Below are 23,725 nucleotides of genomic sequence, written 5' to 3' on the forward strand. Positions count from 1 at the left end.
CTTTATCACTCTCTTATTTACCCCTATCTCACCTATGGAATTTGTGCATGGGGCTCAACAACAACTAACCATCTCAGACCACTAATTACCCAACAAAAGGCTGCAGTTAGAATGATAACAAATTCTCACTACAGGCAACACACTCCACCAATATTCAAAACACTCAACCTACTCACCATACAAAACATCCATACTTATTATTGCACCTATTACATACATAGAACACTTAACTCTGATATTAACCCTCCCCTCAAACATCTCCTTGCCAACCTCAACAGAACACATGACCATAACACAAGGCACAGATCACTCTTTGATGTTCCTCGTGTCCATCTCACGCTATGCAAAAACTCAATGCACATAAAAGGCCCTAAAATCTGAAAATCATTACCTGTAAATATAAAAGAAACACTACCTGTTTATAAATTCAAGTCTCTTCTCAAAGATCACTTACTCACTCAAAACCAAATAAATACTGAATAACTGAACCTTATAAATTGTATATCCTATATGTTACTCACAATTATATCACACAAATGTTAAACCTAGGACCCAATCTAACTTTATTATTTTTTTAAATACACTACCTAACAGAATACTCCATTCGACTGAATGTACAGCAATGCAAGCAACCACATGACCTGTCTTTGTAATACTCATTTGTGCTTTATAGTTATCTGTTTACAATAATGTTTTATCACTGATTTCATTATTGCTTAGTTAATCTTAAGTTAATTTTAAGCCAGCCCGTAATGCTATGCATATAAGTGGCTTTGGCATGCTGCTCTTAATTGTATTTTTTGTACCTCTGTTTGTATGCTTAAATTACTAAATAAATAAATAAATAAATAAAAAGTTTTATTAATATCTGGAATCTTAAGTATAGGGTCTTTCGAGAAGATATTTTTAATCTCATTAAACTTTTCCCGAGCTACGTCGGAAAGTTCAAGAGGCTCCTTCACAGACTTTTTAAGGAAGTCAGATAAGATGCCTGTAAGATCAGTAAGGTTTGGGATAAACCGTGCATAAAAATTTACAGAACCAAGAGAGCTATGCATGAGCTTCTTGGTTTTGGGGGATTTAAATTCTAATAAAGCTTTGATCTTACTGGGGAGAGGCTGCAAAGAGTTATTAGAAAGTATCAGTCCAAGATATATAATCTTGTTATACCCATTTCTTCGGCTTGGCAGTGAGGCCATGTGAGCGTAACCTACGTAAAACTGTTGTTAATGTTTGGATATGTTCACCCCATGTGGATGTCATTACGTAAATGTTATCAAAATAAACTGAAACATTTGGCATATTACCCAAGACCTTTCTCATCAGTCTCACGTAGGTAGCACAGGCAGTTACCAAACCGAAGGGCATGGTTCTATACTGCATCAGTCCTTGGTGTGTACTGCTTAGAAGAAGGATCTAACATTATTTGATGATATGCCTGCGCAATATCAATCTCTGAAAAGAAGGAAGAGTCATAAAATTTGTATAGATCGCTATCTATTAAGGGCATAGGCTCAGCATCCCACCGAGTTATAGCATTAAGGCCTCTGAAGTCAATAGCAAGTCTATGTGTATTATCCTCCTTCTTAACCATGACTACTGGTGAGCAATATGCAGATACTGAAAGTTCAATGATCTTTAGTTTTAATAATTTGTCTACCTCTCGGTCAAATGCATCCCTAAGGTGAACTGGAACTGGGTATAATTTCCATTTGATAGGATTGTCCGTCACTAAGTCAATCTTATGGACTACCGTGGAGGTAACACCTGGAATATCAGTAAAGACGTCTGAAAAGTTACTCACACATTGAAGTAGTTCATGTCTCTTATGGTCATCCAAAGATTCATTAATATTAATGTTTGTAGCACCCGAGTGGTCAAGAGTCACCAAGTCATGTAGTTCTCCGTCATAGTCTAAGTTAGAGGTGTCAATTACGCACACCTTACATTCTTCAGTTGTCTTATCAAGTTCGTGTGGAAAAACTAAGTCAAAGTCATTCAAACAGTTAACCGAATTTCTTTGGTAATATTTCTTAAGGATGTTGATATGATAAAGCTTAGGTTTCCCTTTGACTTCTATGAGGCAATCAACTTTCCCACAAATTTTTAATACTTTATATGGACCTTTCCATGCTACTAATAATTTATTTGACTTGATAGGCATCCGTACAAGAACTTCATCCCCTACTTTAAAACTTCTCCTCTGACTTTTGGAATCAAAATAGGTTTTGTACTGGTCCATTGACAAGTGTAAGTTTTTCGAAACTATGTCAGAGGTCTCCTCAAGTTTGGATCTAAGGTCAAGGAGAAACTGGTAAGAAGACTGAACCTCAGCATTTACCTCCTCATTAGTCCATAAGTCATGAAGGATGGACAATGGACCTCTGGCCTGTCTACCTTTGAGAAGTTAAAAGGTGAAAACCCCAAAGAGTCACTGGGAACTTCCCTCATGGCAAACAAAGCGCAGGGTAGGTAACGATGCCACTCCTTAGGTTTAAGGGAGCAAAGTTTCCTTAAAATGGACTTGAGAATCAAATGCTGGCGCTCAATCCTCCCATTACAGCTGGGATGATAGGGTGTGGTGAATAGAGGTTTCACTCACAGAAGTTGGTAGAGATGTTGCATTAAGTCAGATGTGGCAATATAAACACAAATGCAGTATAATGTGATCCTTTATTGACTACGTTTCGCCCACACAGTGGGCTTTTTCAAGTCACAAACAGAACTACCTGGGGTGGAAGGAACGCGAGTATTTATAGTCCGGCTGAGGTCAGGTGAAGAATGCTGCATCTGATGATGTACCGAGTGGGGTTATAGAGTCTAAAAACTTGGGTAGCTTGGAAAGGAGATTGGATAAGTTTGTGAGCAGACCTTCTACAGTGTTCTTATGTGGGATAGCGATGAAGAAGTTTCTTGGCAAGTGGTTCAGCTATGTTATAGAAGCCACTATTCTGGTTGAAGTTGTCGGATATAGAAATAAGTGATGATTCCAGGATTCTTCGGTATTTAGTGTTGTCTTCTGTGGCGATAAGTCTTGAGTTTCTGTAGTTTATCAAGTGGTTGTGTGAATTACGGTGTTGTACGCAGGCATTCCTTGTGTCGTCAGACCTGCTTGCGTATTGGTGTTCTGAAATACGTGTTTGGAGGTCCCTTGATGTTTCGCCCACGTATAACTTGTTGCAGTCATTACAAGGGATTATGTATACCCCTGCAGAGGATGGAGGCTTGTCCTGCCTACTACTGGTGATGTCCTTGATGGTCGTGGTTGTGGAGGTAGATACTTGGAATGATGTTTTGGCAAAGATGTTGGAAACATGTTTGGCAATGGAGTTGGTGGGAAGGACTATGTATCTCTTCTCGGCAGTGTCTTCTCTGGGTGTGTTGAAGATGTTTAATGCTCGCCGTCTGCAGTCTCTGATGAAGTGACGAGGATAGTGGAGTTTAGAAAATATTTGTTCAATTATAGTGCATTCTTCCTCAAGGAACTCGTTGCTGCAGATTCTGAGTGCACGCAGGAAGAAGCCTATAATTACACCACGTTTGGTTTTGGTGTCGTGGTGAGAGTAGAAGTGGAGAAGATCGTTTTGGTTGGTGGGTTTTCGATAGACTTTAAAACGAAGTTCGTGGTCAGCTTTGCAGAGCAGGACATCAAGGAAAGGAAGAGTGTTGTCGACTTCTTCTTCAAGTGTGAACTGGATTGAAGGCTCGACCTGGTTGAGCTTGTCTTGGAGAGCTTGAACGTTGAAGCGTTTAGGAGTTATGTGGAGAATGTCGTCAACATAACGGAGCCAGGTGACAGACGAAGGAATAATGGTGGAGAAACGTTCGGCTTCTAGATGTTCCATGTATAGGTTCGCCAGGACTGCACTGAGTGGCGAACCCATGGGTAGTCCAAAAGTCTGCTGAAAGAGGTGATTTTCGAAAGAGAAACACGTAAAGCCAACACATAGTTCAACAAGGTCGATGAAATCGCTGGCTGGAATGGGAAGATCAAGTGAATCGTCAATTTTTCTGCGCAAGAGATCGATGGCTTGTGTAGTAGGTACTTTGGTGAATAGGGAAGTCACGTCAAGGCTGGAAAGTTTCTTGTTCCTGATGTTGATGTTGCGAATGCGATTGAGAAGATCACCTGAGTGTTTGAGATGTGCTGGACTGATAGTGCCCAAGAGTTTAGAGAGGTGTTTGGCGAGAATTCCTGAGAGCTGGTGGGGAGCACTGCCTATTCCCGAGGATATGGGCCTCAGTGGGATACCAGGCTTGTGAGTCTTTGGCAGGCCGTACATTCTGGCAGGTCTGGGGTTGCTGGGCATGGTGTGCAGAAGTTTCTTCCCTTGTTCTGAGCCCCTCAGAATGCGGCGAGTCCTTTGAAGAAAAGTTTTAGTAAGGTTGTCCACTTGGTTAGTTGTGAGAGGTTTGTAGGTATCTGGGTCATTAAGTAGATTGAGCATTTTGTTCCTGTAATCGTCAGTGTTCATGATAACAACACCACCTCCTTTATCAGCGGTGGTGACCCTGATGGTCGTGTCTTCTGCTAAACCTTTGAGTGCATTGATGTAACGTCGAGGTATGACTGGGGAGCTGCGTGTTGAGATGGCTGCTGAGATGATGCCTTGAAGATAGCCTTTTTGGAAGTCGGAGTCATTGTGTCTGTAGTTTTTGGCGATGAAATTGCCAACATCAAACCACCTTTCTCCGCTACAGCTCGGACCTACCTTGAGGAGTGTGCAGATGACTTAAACAATGCTACAAAGGAAGCTTTCCTCCAAGCCAGAACACTAGGCACAACACTCCGGGGCAACATGAACAGACGCACCGCCGAAATCATTCGCAGCAGAGTTACCACAGCGAATGTTCAACAGAAGATCAGACTTACTAGGTAACTACAAACACTCTGCGATAATAGTAATTGGAAAAGTTTAGGAAGACCTGAAATTATTCAAAATCTTTCATCTCGTCCACTGTCAACCAAAGAAACTGAAGCCCTCAGCTTAGGCCTCAAATTCGCAACAGGAATTACGAAACCAAAACAAGACCTCAATTTCATCGCCAAAAACTACAGACACAATGACTCCGACTTCCAAAAAGGCTATCTTCAAGGCATCATCTCAAGGAATCATCACTTATTTCTATATCCGACAACTTCAACCAGAATAGTGGCTTCTATAACATAGCTGAACCACTTGCCAAGAAACTTCTTCATCGCTATCCCACATAAGAACACTGTAGAAGGTCTGCTCACAAACTTATCCAATCTCCTTTCCAAGCTACCCAAGTTTTTAGACTCTATAACCCCACTCGGTACATCATCAGATGCAGCATTCTTCACCTGACCTCAGCCGGACTATAAATACTCGCGTTCCTTCCACCCCAGGTGGTGTGAAGCGATCAAGCCACTTAGCTCGAGTGGTGACGTGTGCTTACCTAACACATCGACGATCTCGCCTCTCTCGAAATTACCCCGTGTTGAGTAGTGCTTTGAGTAGTGCTTGCTGGACCTTCGTCTTCCTCTCCACCATCAGGATTGGTGCGTCGGTGGTTGCCGACCGAAGGGCAGGAAGCCTCTTGCTGCCTGAATTCTCTTCGCCTGTTGACTGCACGCCATACAGCCAGTCTCGCCACCACTCAGGATATACAGTGCTCCATCAAGCTACAGTTCACCTCCTCAGTGTCCTGCGCCAGGCAAGTACGTGTGTCTACTTACACGTACTTGCCTAGCTGAGTACTCTCACTTTTTGGCCGATTGTCACCTCCAATTACATCTTTTCGTAATTAGACGATGCCTTCGTTGCCTTCCACCTCCCACCCCCCTTCCACTCTCCCCCAACCTCCCACACCTGCCTCTGCTTCTACTAAATCCAATTCCTTCTCGCTAAACCTCAAATTTTCTAATCCTGATGCCACTATCTGTCCGGAAAATTTATTATATCAGATCACTGGTGCACCTCAACTTAAAGTCTTCAAAACCAACTCAGGCTTCAAACTCCTTCTTGACAAACATTCCTACGAAGCGTACACCTCAAGCGATACCAGACAAAAACTTCTCAATGCAGGCTTCACCATTATTTGGACTCCTGAGCACCGTGCCAAAAGCACAGTCATTGCTAAACACGTAGACTACTCTCTCCTGACAGCCTATGACACAGACAAAGAAGACTTAATAAAAGATATCAGTACTAAGAACAAAGTCTCTGTTGACGATATTTACAGACCAGAAAACTCTACCATTCTCAAAATACGCTGTTCTACTCCTGCTGACGCCTCTACACTCTTCAGTCAAGGAATCTTTGCCAAGACCATCCGCATTCCTCCAAACGCTCTCTTCACTCCGAACTTCCACCCAATCACACAATGTCTTAAATGCTACAAATTCGGCCACGACAAAAACACATGCACATCTACACAAGTCTGCTCCAGATGTTCAGCAACTGGCCACTTCTGGAATACTTGCAACCTCCCCCTTAAATGTTCTAACTGCGGCGGGTCACACACTGCAGTTGCAAATTCCTGCCCTTCTAGAAAGCACATTCTCTCCTCCCTCAGAGCAAACCAACCTCCCTCCCTACCCAACCCCTTCCCTGCTCCTCCCTCCCCTTCCTTACCTCCCTCCCCTTCCACACCTCCCTCCCCTACCCCCAATGCCTGGGCCTCCCCACGCACTTGGTCTACCTCTTCTACTCTACACACATCAAACACCAACACACAGACTACAAGCACTTCTCCTTCTACACCCACACTAGACTACAAAACTAACTGTCAACTTGCCACTGCTGCCCACTCTGCGATGGTAATCTCACAAGCTTACCAATCAGACTACTCACATGTCCTTAACCTAATCTTGTCTGCTAACAATCTTCCCTCTTTAATTATCCCTCCTTCCTGCTTCTCTTCCAAGCCTCCTACAACCTCTCCCTCCTTCCTCTCTCCCACCCCCCCCACTTCCTACTCCCACCAGCTCTCCTCCTCCACTACCTCTCTTCACTACTTCTACACCTCCCACCAACACCCCTACTGCTACTGCTACGACCACCCCTCCCCCCACTTCCTTACCCACTTCATCCCCTTCCAAAGCTTCCACTTCCTCACAGCTTACCAAAACTTCCACTTCCTCTGCATCCACCTTCGCCCACTCCACCACAACCAAAACCTCATCCAGGTCCAACTCCACCTCCTCCAGACAAAATCCACTCAAACCTAAACCTACCCCAACTTCTAACGGACAGACCAAAGAACATAAAAACAGATCCATCTCTTCCTCCCCCTCCAGGAAACGGGTCCGTAGCACCTACAAACACACATCCACTGATGGCACCACTATCACGGGCTTTAATCCAAACTCCTCCCCCGACATTAACTTTGCTAAGACGAAACCATTAAATCACGTTTAAGGCGATTCAGTTCAACGTACGTTCTTACTTTACAATTAGACACCTACTGGCCGAGCTCCTTGAAGCAGAGAGGCCAGATATTGCTTTGCTAAACAGTACCTGCCTCAAAGCCCCTCAATGTATCCGCCATTATGGTTATACTGCACTACAGTCCCCCTATGATCCCCACGATGGGGTTGCCATCCTTGTCAATTCCAACATAAAACATGAATTTCTCCCAATCCCTTTTATTCACCAACACTGTCTTGCGGTCAGAATACACACCCACCTTGGCCCCTTTATCTTTTTCACCACCTATGCTCGCCCAAACACTACTCTCAACATACACGACCTCTCCTTAGTCTTCAACTACACCAACACACCAACTTACCTACTAGCTGACATGAATGCCAAACACACTGCCTTTCATCACACCAGTAACAACCAACTTGGTCACCAATTACTCAACTTCACAAACCATAAACACCTAATTCATCTTGGCCCAGACTTCAATACCTTCTTCAACCACACGGGCCAAGGCAAACCAGACATCATTCTGGCAAACCGAGCCAGCTCTCTATTTCAACATTACATCTCACCTGGCCCTATTACAGGCTCTGATCACATCCCAGTCATCTTACACATCTCCTCCAACCCTATCCTCATTCCAACCACACCTTCATTCTCCTACAAGAACGCTGACTGGGATGCTTTCAAACAACACATAGACAATATTAACCTCACCTATGACTACAACAACAAACCTATCTCTGACATCGATACTCAACTTGATCTCATCCAGGACACCATTACACAAGCAGCCAACATCGCAATACCAAAGAAAACTCACACCACTCGTTATTCCTTCAAACCGTCACTCAGAACAAGAAGACTAATTATCTGCTACCACAACCGCTTCCTCTACAACACACATAGATTTAATCAAGTCCGATTAGATCTCACTTACCTTAGAAACAACATTTTACACAGCCTAGACCAAGACCACAACAATCACTGGTCACGACTAATACAACAAGCGGACAGGCAGCGTGTTAAAAACACTAAAGCCTTCTGGAACTTTATCAAAAAAATCAGAGGCACTACTCCCACCAACAAATTCAAACACATCACCCACAACAACACACACATCTCAGACCCACAGGCTGCTACCAACATCTTCAAACACATCTGGGAGAACATCTTCCACGCTCACCCACCTCACCCTAACGTTATTCAACACATTCAGAACATAGAACACTGGAACACTGCACACACACAAGAAACAACACCAGACAGCCACATACATCTAGACACTCTTACCTCCTCCCAAGAACTCGACACTCCTTTCACCAACACAGACATTAAAACTCTCCTCAGACACCTTCCTCCAAAGGCTCCTGGTGCCTCTGGCCTAAACCATATTATCCTGAAACACCTTCCTGACTCTATCATTACTGCCTACACAAACCTCCTCAATGCCTCCCTTGCCTCTGGATACTTCCCTTCCCTCTTCAAAGCTGCTACTGCTATCCTCCTTCCTAAACCCAATAAAGACCACTCTGACCCTAGAAACTATCGCCCTATCAGCCTCCTCGAAACTTTAGGAAAACTCTTTGAAAAACTCATTAATCATCGCCTTCGCAGATACCTGGAACATAATTCTCTACTTTCAGATGGCCAGTTTGGCTTCAGAACACACAGATCCACACAGGATGCCATTAACATCATTCTCAACTACATCCACATAAACACAAAACAAAGAAACAGGACAGCCCTGGTTGCAAAAGACGTTGAAAAAGCTTTTGACACTGTGTGGCACGAGGGGCTCAAGTACAAACTCTGCACTAACTTCAACCTGCCTCTCAATACTCGTAAACTCCTCTGCAACTTCCTAGACGGCCGTACCATGAGAATCAAATTCCAAGGCTGTTACTCTGACTACTTCACACTAAATGCTGGAGTACCCCAGGGATCTGTCCTTTCCCCTACCCTCTACATTTTATACACTAACGACATTCCAACACCTATATACCACAACTCCATCACACTAGCCTATGCAGACGACATTACACAACTTATCACTCATGCCAATATAGATACACTCACACACAAAACACAAAATGAGGTTGACAGGATAGCCATCTGGGAACAAAAATGGAGGATCAAAACCAATGCAGCAAAATCCAGCATTACGTATTTTAACTACAGGAAACGTGATCCTCCATTATGAGGAAATGGTATGGTGATACCGACAAGATGTGGAAAAAGACACTTATGTACAGTTCAGGACATTTATTAAAGGAAACGTTTCGCCACGAGTGGCTTCTTCAGTCCTAATACAGAGAAAACTAAGAAAACACACATATATATAGTGGTGGGAGTCAGGTGATGTGAAGCGTGGGTAGAGGTGGTAATAGTAGTAGTAGTAGTAATGGAACTAAGGAGGTGAGGTTAGAGAGGGACCTGCTGGCATCAAGTAACACCAGTTCCCAGGATGGGTAATATCCTCTTGCTTAGTAATTTTGAAATACTGTAACTACCGGATTTTTGCTTTATAGTGTTACTGACAGAAATTAGTGCAGCTTCAATGCATTTTCTCCGTCTTAAGTCGTCTTCTTTAATAACTAGTTTAGCTTCATTGAATTTCATGAGGTGTCCAACATCGTCTCTATGTTGAACACATGCGTTTTTGCGGTCATCATTTCTGCAAGCATTTTTGTGTTCTGCTATTCTAATGTCCAGAGTTCTGGCTGTTTCCCCTACATATACTTTGTCACACCCCCCACATGGTATAGTGTAGATTCCTGCACTTGTGCCGGAATCATGCTTGGGTTTTTGTATCAGGTTCCTAATAGTAGTTGAAGAGCTGGTAGATATTTTAGCCAGTTTTCTGTCAAACATTTTTGAAACATTAGTGGCAACGTTGCTGACCGGTAAAACGATGTAACTTGGAGGCTTTTCTTCAATTTGATAGGTGTTGGTCTTGCTGAGGATACGTGTTGCACGTTTCCTGCAGTCACGTATGAAGTGTAGGGGAAAGTGTAGTGAACTAAAAGAGTTGGTGATGTATGTACATTCTTCTTCGAGGAACTGCGGACTGGAAATTCTGTAGGCTCTCAGAAAGAAGCCAATAACTACCCCTCTTTTAGTTCTTGTGTCATGGTGAGAGAAGAAATGTAGAAGATCATTCTTGTAGGTAGGCTTCCGGTAGACTTTAAAAGAAAGTTTGCTTTCCCCTGTGCGTAAGAGAACGTCGAGAAAGGGTAACTGGTTGTCCTTCTCCTCCTCTAGAGTAAATTTAATAGTAGGTTCCAGATTGTTGATGGTGTTGAGGATGCCCTGTACCGAAGCACTCAGCTTAGGTCTCAAGTTTGCTACTGGCATACGGAAGCCTAAATGCGAGTTAGACACAGTGATCAAAAACCATTTCTTCGGTGACTCTGAGTTTAACAAAGGTTTCATACAAGGACTTATTGCAGCTGCAGTTTCTGAACCTAGTCGCCCAGTCATTCCTCGTCGCTACATCCAGGCACTCAAACACTTAGCTTCCAATAATGATATTCTCATCACCACAGCGGACAAAGGAGGAGGAGTGGTCATCCTCAACAGTACAGACTACGTTAGTAAGATGCAAGATTTATTGAACGACGCCAACACATACGTTTCCATCCCCGAACATGCATGGAGGAAAGAAACAGATTCTTTTCTCAGTAAGACCCGCAGTATACTCAGGAAATCAGAAGAAGGTAAAAAGCTCTTGCGCCTCATCCCTACCAACCCCAAGTCAGCTAGACTTTATGGTTTACCAAAGACCCACAAACCAAATGTGCCTTTGAGACCCATTACATCTGGTATCGGCAGCGCCCCTCACAGTCTAGCAGGAGTTTTGGCGAAATATTTGTCAAAGCTCCTGGGTACAATCAGTCAGGCTCATCTAAAGCATTCGGGTGACCTCCTTAACCGTATCAGGGATCTCGACATGAGTGATAAGAAGCTTGCAAGTTTTGACGTGACTGCCTTATTCACCAATGTCCCAGTTGATCAAGCCATTGATCTTCTTCGCAGGGTGATTAAAGATGATACAGAGTTACCTGTACCCCGCCAAGATTTTGTGAGCCTTGTCGAACTTTGTGTTCGTTATAACTGTTTTAGGTTCGAGGACAAGAAGTACAAACAACTCTTCGGACTAGCCATGGGATCCCCCCTTAGTGCAGTTCTTGCCAATTTATATATGGAGGACCTGGAATCAAGAAGGATCCTCAATAACATCCCTCATTCAGTTACTTGGATGCGGTACGTAGATGATATTTTGGTCATTGTACCCAAAAATCTTGACGTACAGGGCATCCTCAACACCATCAACAATCTGGAACCTACTATTAAATTTACTCTAGAGGAGGAGAAGGACAACCAGTTACCCTTTCTCGACGTTCTCTTACGCACAGGGGAAAGCAAACTTTCTTTTAAAGTCTACCGGAAGCCTACCTACAAGAATGATCTTCTACATTTCTTCTCTCACCATGACACAAGAACTAAAAGAGGGGTAGTTATTGGCTTCTTTCTGAGAGCCTACAGAATTTCCAGTCCGCAGTTCCTCGAAGAAGAATGTACATACATCACCAACTCTTTTAGTTCACTACACTTTCCCCTACACTTCATACGTGACTGCAGGAAACGTGCAACACGTATCCTCAGCAAGACCAACACCTATCAAATTGAAGAAAAGCCTCCAAGTTACATCGTTTTACCGGTCAGCAACGTTGCCACTAATGTTTCAAAAATGTTTGACAGAAAACTGGCTAAAATATCTACCAGCTCTTCAACTACTATTAGGAACCTGATACAAAAACCCAAGCATGATTCCGGCACAAGTGCAGGAATCTACACTATACCATGTGGGGGGTGTGACAAAGTATATGTAGGGGAAACAGCCAGAACTCTGGACATTAGAATAGCAGAACACAAAAATGCTTGCAGAAATGATGACCGCAAAAACGCATGTGTTCAACATAGAGACGATGTTGGACACCTCATGAAATTCAATGAAGCTAAACTAGTTATTAAAGAAGACGACTTAAGACGGAGAAAATGCATTGAAGCTGCACTAATTTCTGTCAGTAACACTATAAAGCAAAAATCCGGTAGTTACAGTATTTCAAAATTACTAAGCAAGAGGATATTACCCATCCTGGGAACTGGTGTTACTTGATGCCAGCAGGTCCCTCTCTAACCTCACCTCCTTAGTTCCATTACTACTACTACTACTACCTGACTCCCACCACTATATATATGTGTGCAAAGAAAGGTATAAAATACCGACAATATGAAAGTTAAGACACATGTGCAACATCTGGATATCTTTATTGTAGTAGACGTTTCGCCATCCAGTGGCTTTATCAATACAGATTCTAGGACATAATAGGAAGACAGTAGAACTATATACAAAAGATGAGGTAATCAGTCCCTCGGCCTTGGAGTTAGTGTTCACAGCATCGTGGTGGAGGAGAGTCTGGAGCAAAGGCAAGAAGACTGGCGCTTTTTATAGGCGTCAGTGAATGGGACGGGCAGCAGACGAGGTCAGTCACTGGTAGGCGGGATTCCCCAGTGGAAGTAGGTCCTTCCCAAAGAGATGGGTTAGTTGCAGCAGCCGTGAAGAAGGTCTTGTAGATGTCCTCTGAACCAAGATTCCATGATGTTGCAGTGTCTGACAAGTTGTGCAAAGAAAGGTATAAAATACCGACAATATGAAAGTTAAGACACATGTGCAACATCTGGATATCTTTATTGTAGTAGACGTTTCGCCATCCAGTGGCTTTATCAATACAGATTCTAGGACATAATAGGAAGACAGTAGAACTATATACAAAAGATGAGGTAATCAGTCCCTCGGCCTTGGAGTTAGTGTTCACAGCATCGTGGTGGAGGAGAGTCTGGAGCAAAGGCAAGAAGACTGGCGCTTTTTATAGGCGTCAGTGAATGGGACGGGCAGCAGACGAGGTCAGTCACTGGTAGGCGGGATTCCCCAGTGGAAGTAGGTCCTTCCCAAAGAGATGGGTTAGTTGCAGCAGCCGTGAAGAAGGTCTTGTAGATGTCCTCTGAACCAAGATTCCATGATGTTGCAGTGTCTGACAAGTTGTGCAAAGAAAGGTATAAAATACCGACAATATGAAAGTTAAGACACATGTGCAACATCTGGATATCTTTATTGTAGTAGACGTTTCGCCATCCAGTGGCTTTATCAATACAGATTCTAGGACATAATAGGAAGACAGTAGAACTATATACAAAAGATGAGGTAATCAGTCCCTCGGCCTTGGAGTTAGTGTTCACAGCATCGTGGTGGAGGAGAGTCTGGAGCAAAGGCAAGAAGACTGGCGCTTTTTATAGGCGTCAGTGAATGGGACGGGCAGCAGACGAGGTCAGTCACTGGTAGGCGGGATTCCCCAGTGGAAGTAGGTCCTTCCCAAAGAGATGGGTTAGTTGCAGCAGCCGTGAAGAAGGTCTTGTAGATGTCCTCTGAACCAAGATTCCATGATGTTGCAGTGTCTGACAAGTTGTGCAAAGAAAGGTATAAAATACCGACAATATGAAAGTTAAGACACATGTGCAACATCTGGATATCTTTATTGTAGTAGACGTTTCGCCATCCAGTGGCTTTATCAATACAGATTCTAGGACATAATAGGAAGACAGTAGAACTATATACAAAAGATGAGGTAATCAGTCCCTCGGCCTTGGAGTTAGTGTTCACAGCATCGTGGTGGAGGAGAGTCTGGTGGTCAGTCGTCAGTGTTCAGTGGTCAGTCGTTTTTGAGTGTTCAGTGGTCAGTCGTCACGTGAGGTCACAGACCCTGAGCTGCTTTGGGGATTAGCGTGGACGGTTACAAAGCATGGCTTGCTTCTGCAGTGTTTTAAAAACTGAGTTTGGAGAGTTGAAGGAGGAGGTCTTGCTTCTCCAGGAGGAGATTAGGAGGCTGAAGGTCCACCTCAATGGGCCTGGGAGAGAGTGTGAGGTGGTTGGAGATGTGGGGAATGAGGCTTCTAGCAGTGAGGTGCAGTCTGTCTCTCACTGTGAGGAGGCTGTAGGTGGGGAGGTAGCAACGGGTACCAGCAGTGAGGTGCAGCCCAGCACCTGCTACAAGTGGCGAGTTGTTCACAGTAATGGGAGGCGCATCAGAGTAAGGAAAGTTAAGAGTGAAGATCTGAAGGTAGGAAATCGCTTCTCTGTTCTCCAGGATGAATGTACTTCAGTGGCCAGTGAAGGTAAGGGTACTACTGCCCCTGCTAATGAAGGTAAGCGCATTCTTGTGGTTGGTGACTCTCAGGTAAGATATGTTGACCGTGCTTTTTGTAATAGGAATAAGAAGATGAGAGATAGAGTGTGCTTCCCTGGAGCTGGTGTTGGGGACATTGTCAACAGACTGGATAATATCATGTCAGGTAATGGGAACAAGCCCATTATCTGTCTCAGTGCTGGTGGAAATGATATTGGGAAGGGTAGGAGAGAAGAGCTGCTAGATAAGTACAGGTCAGCTATAGATTTCATTAAGTCTAAGGGAGGGATCCCAATCATATGTAGCATCTTGCCTAGAAGGGGAGTAGGAAATGAATGGTTGTCTAGGGCAATTGGTGTAAATTGCTGGCTAGACAGATACTGCAAGGAACTTGCAATCCCATTCATTGACAACTGGAACAACTTTTATGGCAAACATGATATGTATGCAAGGGATGGGGTTCATCTCTCTGGGGCAGGGGTGGTAGCACTTGCAGACTCGATTGAGAAGGCCATTGGTGAAATGCCTATGATTTTAAACTGATGGAAGATAGAGGTATGGGTGTGTGTGGGAAACAAGCAGGTTGCAACACTAGGGTTGGAAACAGTAAATGTATAAAAGGCATTCAGCATGAAGTTATAAATAAAGACAATAGAACAGGTCAGAAAACAAAGGGGGACAGCAGAGGGCAGCAAGGGACTAGCTCCCTTAAGGTTTACTATACTAATAGCAGGAGTGTTAGAAATAAGATAGATGAGCTAAGATTAATTGCAAGTGCAGGAAACATAGATATTATTGCTATAACAGAGACCTGGCTCAATCTGAAAGATAGAGAGATGCCATCTGAATGTCACATACAAGGCTATAAATTATTCCACACTGACAGGGTCAACAGGAAAGGTGGTGGAGTAGCGATGTATGTCAGAGACAATTTAAATTGTTGTGTTAGACAAGATATTAAATTAGAAGCGTCAGCCACTGAATCTGTTTGGTTACAGCTTCTCGAGGGCCGAGAAAAACTAATTTTGGGTGTGATTTACAGGGCCCCAAATCTTGATAGGGAGTGCAGTAAACTTCTATGGGACGAAATTCGTAAGGCATCTACATACGAAAATGTTGTGCTAATGGGAGATTTCAACTATAGACAGATTGACTGGAGCAATTTGACAGGAAATTTAGAGTCGGGTGACTTTCTTGATACGATCCAGGATTGTTTTTTAAAACAGTTTGTGACAGAGCCAACTAGGGGAAATAACCTCCTTGACTTGGTTCTTGCCAGTAGGGAAACACTAATTAATAATCTTGAGGTTAATGATGAGCTTGGGGAGAGTGATCACAAATCACTCAGTTTTAACATATCATGGAATTCCCCTAATAATGGCAATCAAGTCTCCGTCCCTGACTTTCGCTTGGCTGATTTCATAGGACTGAAAAATTACTTAGGTGGGCTGAACTGGAATGACCTGACTAGGGGTCAGGTAGGTGGTGATGGTTGCCGATATGATGCTTTCCAGGGCATAGTTCTAGCTGCTCAGTCAAATTATGTTCCAAATAGGGAAATCAGATCAAACAAAAATGATCCTAAATGGATGAACAATAGATTAAAATATCTGATTGGTCAAAAGAGAGGCATATATAGGCAAATCAAAAGAGGAGAGGGGCAATTAAGAAATCGATATATTCAGTTAAAGAGAGAAATAAAAAAGGGAATTAGAAAAGCAAAAAGAGATTATGAGGTTAAAGTTGCAAGAGAATCGAAGACTAACCCAAAAGGATTCTTTCAGGTATACAGAAGTAAGATCAGGGACAAGATAGGCCCACTCAAAAGTTCCTCGGGTCAGCTCACTGACAGTGATAAGGAAATGTGTAGAATTTTTAACACATACTTCCTCTCAGTTTTTACACAGGAGGATACCAGTGATATTCCAGTAATGATAAATTATGTAGAACAGGACGATAATAAACTGTGCACTATTAGGGTCACAAGTGACATGGTCCTTAGGCAAATAGATAAATTAAAACCTAACAAATCCCCAGGCCCTGATGAACTGTATGCAAGGGTTCTAAAGGAATGTAAAGAGGAGCTTAGCACACCTTTGGCTAATCTTTTCAACATATCACTACAAACTGGCATGGTGCCAGATAAGTGGAAAATGGCAAATGTGATACCTATTTTCAAAACAGGTGACAGGTCCTTAGCTTCGAACTATAGACCAATAAGCCTAACCTCCATAGTGGGAAAATTTATGGAATCAATAATTGCCGAGGCAGTTCGTAGCCACCTTGAAAAGCATAAATTAATCAACGAATCTCAGCATGGTTTTACAAAGGGACGTTCCTGCCTTACGAATTTATTAACTTTTTTCACTAAGGTATTTGAGGAGGTAGATCATGGTAACGAATATGATATTGTGTATATGGACTTCAGTAAGGCTTTTGACAGGGTCCCACATCAGAGACTATTGAGGAAAATTAAAGCACATGGAATAGGAGGAGAAATTTTTTCCTGGATAGAGGCATGGTTGACAAATAGGCAGCAGAGAGTTTGCATAAATGGGGAGAAATCAGAGTGGGGAAGCGTCACGAGCGGTGTTCCACAGGGGTCAGTGTTGGGCCCCCTGCTGTTCACAATCTACATAAACGACATAGATGAGGGCATAAAGAGCGACATCGGCAAGTTTGCCGATGACACCAAAATAGGCCGTCGAATTCATTCTGACGAGGACATTCGAGCACTCCAGGAAGATTTGAATAGACTGATGCAGTGGTCGGAGAAGTGGCAGATGCAGTTTAATATAGACAAATGCAAAGTTCTAAATGTTGGACAGGACAATAACCATGCCACATATAAACTAAATAATGTAGATCTTAATATTACGGATTGCGAAAAAGATTTAGGAGTTCTGGTTAGCAGTAATCTGAAACCAAGACAACAGTGCATAAGTGTTCGCAATAAAGCTAATAGAATCCTTGGCTTCATATCAAGAAGCATAAATAATAGGAGTCCTCAGGTTGTTCTTCAACTCTATACATCCTTGGTTAGGCCTCATTTAGATTATGCTGCACAGTTTTGGTCACCGTATTACAGAATGGATATAAATTCTCTGGAAAATGTACAAAGGAGGATGACAAAGATGATCCCATGTATCAGAAACCTTCCCTATGAGGATAGACTAAGGGCCCTGAAACTGCACTCTCTAGAAAGACGTAGAATTAGGGGGGATATGATTGAGGTTTATAAGTGGAAGACAGGAATAAATAAAGGGGATGTAAATAGTGTGCTGATAATATCTAGCCTAGACAGGACTCGCAGCAATGGTTTTAAGTTGGAAAAATTCAGATTCAGGAGGGATATAGGAAAGTACTGGTTTGGTAATAGAGTTGTGGATGAGTGGAACAAACTCCCAAGTACCGTTATAGAGGCCAGAACGTTGTGTAGCTTTAAAAATAGGTTGGATAAATACATGAGTAGATGTGGGTGGGTGTGAGTTAGCCCTCGTCTGCTGCCCGTCCCGCCATTCTGACTGACGCCTATAAAAAGCGCCAGTCTTCTTGCCTTTGCTCCAGACTCTCCTCCACCACGATGCTGTGAACACTAACTCCAAGGCCGAGGGACTGATTACCTCATCTTTTGTATATAGTTCTACTGTCTTCCTATTATGTCCTAGAATCTGTATTGATAAAGCCACTGGATGGCGAAACGTCTACTACAATAAAGATATCCAGATGTTGCACATGTGTCTTAACTTTCATATTGTCGGTATTTTATACCTTTCTTTGCACAACTTGTCAGACACTGCAACATCATGGAATCTTGGTTCAGAGGACATCTACAAGACCTTCTTCACGGCTGCTGCAACTAACCCATCTCTTTGGGAAGGACCTACTTCCACTGGGGAATCCCGCCTACCAGTGACTGCCCTCGTCTGCTGCCCGTCCCTTCCACTGACGCCTATAAAAAGCGCCAGTCTTCTTGCCTTTGCTCCAGACTCTCCTCCACCACGATGCTGTGAACACTAACTCCAAGGCCGAGGGACTGATTACCTCATCTTTTGTATATAGTTCTACTGTCTTCCTATTATGTCCTAGAATCTGTATTGATAAAGCCACTGGATGGCGAAACGTCTACTACAATAAAGATATCCAGATGTTGCACATGTGTCTTAACTTTCATATTGTCGGTATTTTATACCTTTCTTGCACAACTTGTCAGACACTGCAACATCATGGAATCTTGGTTCAGAGGACATCTACAAGACCTTCTTCACGGCTGCTGCAACTAACCCATCTCTTTGGGAAGGACCTACTTCCACTGGGGAATCCCGCCTACCAGTGACTGCCCTCGTCTGCTGCCCGTCCCATTCACTGACGCCTATAAAAAGCGCCAGTCTTCTTGCCTTTGCTCCAGACTCTCCTCCACCACGATGCTGTGAACACTAACTCCAAGGCCGAGGGACTGATTACCTCATCTTTTGTATATAGTTCTACTGTCTTCCTATTATGTCCTAGAATCTGTATTGATAAAGCCACTGGATGGCGAAACGTCTACTACAATAAAGATATCCAGATGTTGCACATGTGTCTTAACTTTCATATTGTCGGTATTTTATACCTTTCTTGCACAACTTGTCAGACACTGCAACATCATGGAATCTTGGTTCAGAGGACATCTACAAGACCTTCTTCACGGCTGCTGCAACTAACCCATCTCTTTGGGAAGGACCTACTTCCACTGGGGAATCCCGCCTACCAGTGACTGCCCTCGTCTGCTGCCCGTCCCATTCACTGACGCCTATAAAAAGCGCCAGTCTTCTGTTCAAGATTGATGGACTGAACACATCGTCAGTACAGTCAAGAAGACTCTCTTCGACATCACATCCTTTTCACAATGCTGTCGAATCGTGTGAAAATCAAGCCTGTGAATGGTGCAATAAATGACTCCTCGAAGTTAGCTTTAGCTACTGTCGTTAAGACCCGCCTGCAGGTCAAATTTACGGCAATCCACTCTCTGAAGGACTCCTTCATTGTCGTCTGCACAGACGACACGGAAGCATCAAAACTTATGGACGACTCTTCAATCAGGACCCTACAAACACAACAATTCACTCTATCCCCGTCTCCATTCTTGAAGTCGAAACGTTCGGTCTTTGTGAAAAGACTGGACAATATGGTCACCTCTCTCTCTACTGAAGCACTGAAGACATCTATTGAGGAACAAAACACCTGGGCCTCGGTAGACAGCATCTACAAGATCCCTAACGCCTCATCTATGCTAAAGATTACATTTTCAGACATCTCCATGGCTGCCCAAGCTCTCTCTGACGGTCTGGCCATCTCATATTACCACATCCACGCTAGTCATATAGAACAAGAACGTTTCACATACATCTCCCACTGCTGGACCTGCTACTCCTATAAACACACCACCAAGGATTGCCCCATCAAGGATAAGAAGTTTTGTTCAAAATGTGGGAATGATGGACACGATTTCAGATCCTGCACCATTACTACAGCACCAACTTGTCTAAACTGCAAGGGTAATCATCATACCCTTGCAGCTAAGTGCCCAATCAGGAAAGAAATCATACTGAAGAAAACTAAAGTTCTGAAGAACACCTCCAATTCACCGACACACGCTGCAATAACCAAACCACAAACCGACACCACCAAGACTCTACACGCTAATCTACAGGCACCATCGCCCAGCAACTCCCTCTCTCCACTCCCAGACGGAGATTCCTCAAAGGTGCTGTACTGCATGGTGTATGCACACCTTGCAAACGCAGCAAACCCCGGCACTTTCAACACCACTATTAACGAACTATTCCGTCTGAACAACATGCCTGCCTTCAATTTTCCGGACTCCACACCTTCAGCAGACATACTCAAGATCCTTCCCAACGTCCTGAACTTTACTGCACCTGCAGACCTGTCTCCTGCCCAAGCAACTGCTCCTGCAACTTCTATAACCACTTCCACCGCTGACAACGTTGATCATGTTGCCTCAACCACCGTCTCCCACCTCTCCCAGCCTGCTGTTACACAACCATTACACCTTACAGCTGCTCCTGTCGACCCTCAGTCACCGGCAACCACCATTGTAGATTCTCCCAATGAATCCACTCCAGAAGAGGAAGATAACGACGACTCCAGTAAACCCTCATGGGAAAACCTTACCTTTTACACTTCTCCTTCAAATACTGACACCATGACCTGTACTGAACTCTACAAAAGCCTCGGTGCTGGAACAGTCAAGTATGCATGTGAATCACCGCTTCACTTCTCACTCACCCAAGTTCTTGAGTTCATCAAGCCTCTACGTTTCACCTTCAGTAACAAGGCTAAACTATACCACCTATCTAGAAGCAGCTTCAAAAAGTTCGAAAATGGCTCCATTGCTAACCTGCCTCCTCAGTTACTCCTATAACTCCCATATGTGTTCTACCCTCTGATGTGACCTAGCCTGCTGCCAACTACTCAAGATTCAAGACTTCAACTACCACAAGTCCAATGCAACAGTCCCTGCTATTCCTGTTCTCAAGTCTGCCCCACGATCGCCTTAGCTGCTGGGTAAGCCCTGGCTCTATTTCTCTGACTAAGAACACTCCTCTCCAGAGCTATTCTTCATCTGTCCCATCTTCCCCGCTCATCCCATTGGGATCTTACCTGAACTTGTTTGCTTTGCTTGCTTGCCTTTGCTCCAGACTCTCCTCCACCACGATGCTGTGAACACTAACTCCAAGGCCGAGGGACTGATTACCTCATCTTTTGTATATAGTTCTACTGTCTTCCTATTATGTCCTAGAATCTGTATTGATAAAGCCACTGGATGGCGAAACGTCTACTACAATAAAGATATCCAGATGTTGCACATGTGTCTTAACTTTCATATTGTCGGTATTTTATACCTTTCTTGCACAACTTGTCAGACACTGCAACATCATGGAATCTTGGTTCAGAGGACATCTACAAGACCTTCTTCACGGCTGCTGCAACTAACCCATCTCTTTGGGAAGGACCTACTTCCACTGGGGAATCCCGCCTACCAGTGACTGCCCTCGTCTGCTGCCCGTCCCATCCACTGACGCCTATAAAAACGCCAGTCTTCTTGCCTTTGCTCCAGACTCTCCTCCACCACGATGCTGTGAACACTAACTCCAAGGCCGAGGGACTGATTACCTCATCTTTTGTATATAGTTCTACTGTCTTCCTATTATGTCCTAGAATCTGTATTGATAAAGCCACTGGATGGCGAAACGTCTACAATAAAGATATCCAGATGTTGCACATGTGTCTTAACTTTCATATGACAGGTACCTTCTAAGACAGGTACCATTCTCTGACCCACGTTCGCCTTAGCTTTTTTGGGTTAAGACATGACTCAGTTCTGCACTCCTCTCTAGCTCCAAAGGTCGCAAGTCCCTTACTCCCAGCTCACCCCACCGGAGTCCCAACAGAAGAACCGGAATTTCTCTTTTCAATATCTGTCCCACGATCGCCTTTGCTGCTGGGTTAAGCCCTGGCTCTATTTCTACGACTAACAACACTCCTCTCCAGCACTATTCTTCGTCTGTCCCGTCTTCCCCGCTCATCCCATTTGGGATCTTACCTGAACTTTCGTTCGTTCGTTCACCCCAGGTAGTTCTGTTTGTGACTTGAAAAAGCCCACTGTGTGGGCGAAACGTAGTCAATAAAGGATCACATTATACTGCATTTGTGTTTATATTGCCATTGTGTCGGTATTTTATACCATTTATTTCCACCAAGTCAGATGTGAATTGTGTCCCACGGTCAGACAAAATTTCTCTAGGAATGCCCACTCAGGAGAACATAAGAACATAAGAAAGGAGGAACACTTCAGGAGGCCTGTTGGCCCATACTAGGCAGGTCCTTTACAATTCATCCCACTAACAAAACATTTGCCCAACCCAATTTTCAATGCTACCCAAGAAATAAGCTCTGATGTGAAAGTCCCACTCAAATCCAACCCCTCCCACTCATGTACTTATCCAACCTAAATTTGAAACTACCCAAGGTCCCAGCCTCAATAACCCAACTAGGTAGACTATTCCGCTCATCAACTACCCTATTTCCAAACCAATACTTTCCTATGTCCTTTCTAAATCTAAACTTATCTGATTTAAATCCATTAATGCGGGTTCTCTCTTGGAGAGACATCCTCAAGACCTTATTAATATCCCCTTTATTAATGCCTATCTTCCACTTATACACTTCGATCAGGTCTCCCCTCATTCTTCGTCTAACAAGTGAATGTAACTTAAGAAGATGGACAAAAGGGCTTCAGCCACCTCTGTAGTAGTTATGGTCTTTAAGGGTACGGCTTCAGGGAAACTCGAAGCATAATCAACTAATGTTAATACATATCTATGTCCCCCAGATGAAAGTGGTGATAAAGGACCAATGATGTCAATAGCTACTCTTTCAAAGGGTACCGTAAAGACTGGCATTTTGATCATAGGTACTCGCCTTGTACCTCGGGAGGATGACAGTTGGCAAACTTTACATGATCTACAATAGGTAGTGACATCTGAGGACATTTTTGGCCAAAAATAGGTTTCCCTAATTATATTTAAGGTTTTACGATGCGAGAAATGTCCGGCCACTGGCAGGTCATGAGCCATTTTAAGAACAGTCTCTCTGCATTGACTTGGAACAACTAAGATGGAATAGTCTATCACATCTGAATTTAATTTGAATACTGACTTGTACAAGATACCTTTGATATATTTAAATTTATATGAAAAGTTTTTCCTTTGAATAACTTGAATTTGTTTAGCAGCATTATGGCAATTCTGAAAAGAAGGGCAATTATGTTGTAAATTGACAAAGGACTTCTTTGATCTATCTAAAGGCTTGAAGTCGGGGAAAAAATTAAAGGATGGACAGTAGGAGAAGCCTGGGCTTTGGTCTGAGCCCAGTCAAGACATTTATAGTATCGGAGGTGATATCTTCACTTTCATGTAACAAGTGAACCTGTGATCCTACTACCTCGCTTTCGAGAGTAGCATCACTGGTTTTTAATCCCACATGAATCTCACGAGACATTGTCTCATCTGAACTTTCAAG

Source organism: Cherax quadricarinatus, chromosome 7 (genome assembly GCF_038502225.1).
Source record: "Cherax quadricarinatus isolate ZL_2023a chromosome 7, ASM3850222v1, whole genome shotgun sequence".
NCBI lineage: Eukaryota > Metazoa > Arthropoda > Malacostraca > Decapoda > Parastacidae > Cherax > Cherax quadricarinatus.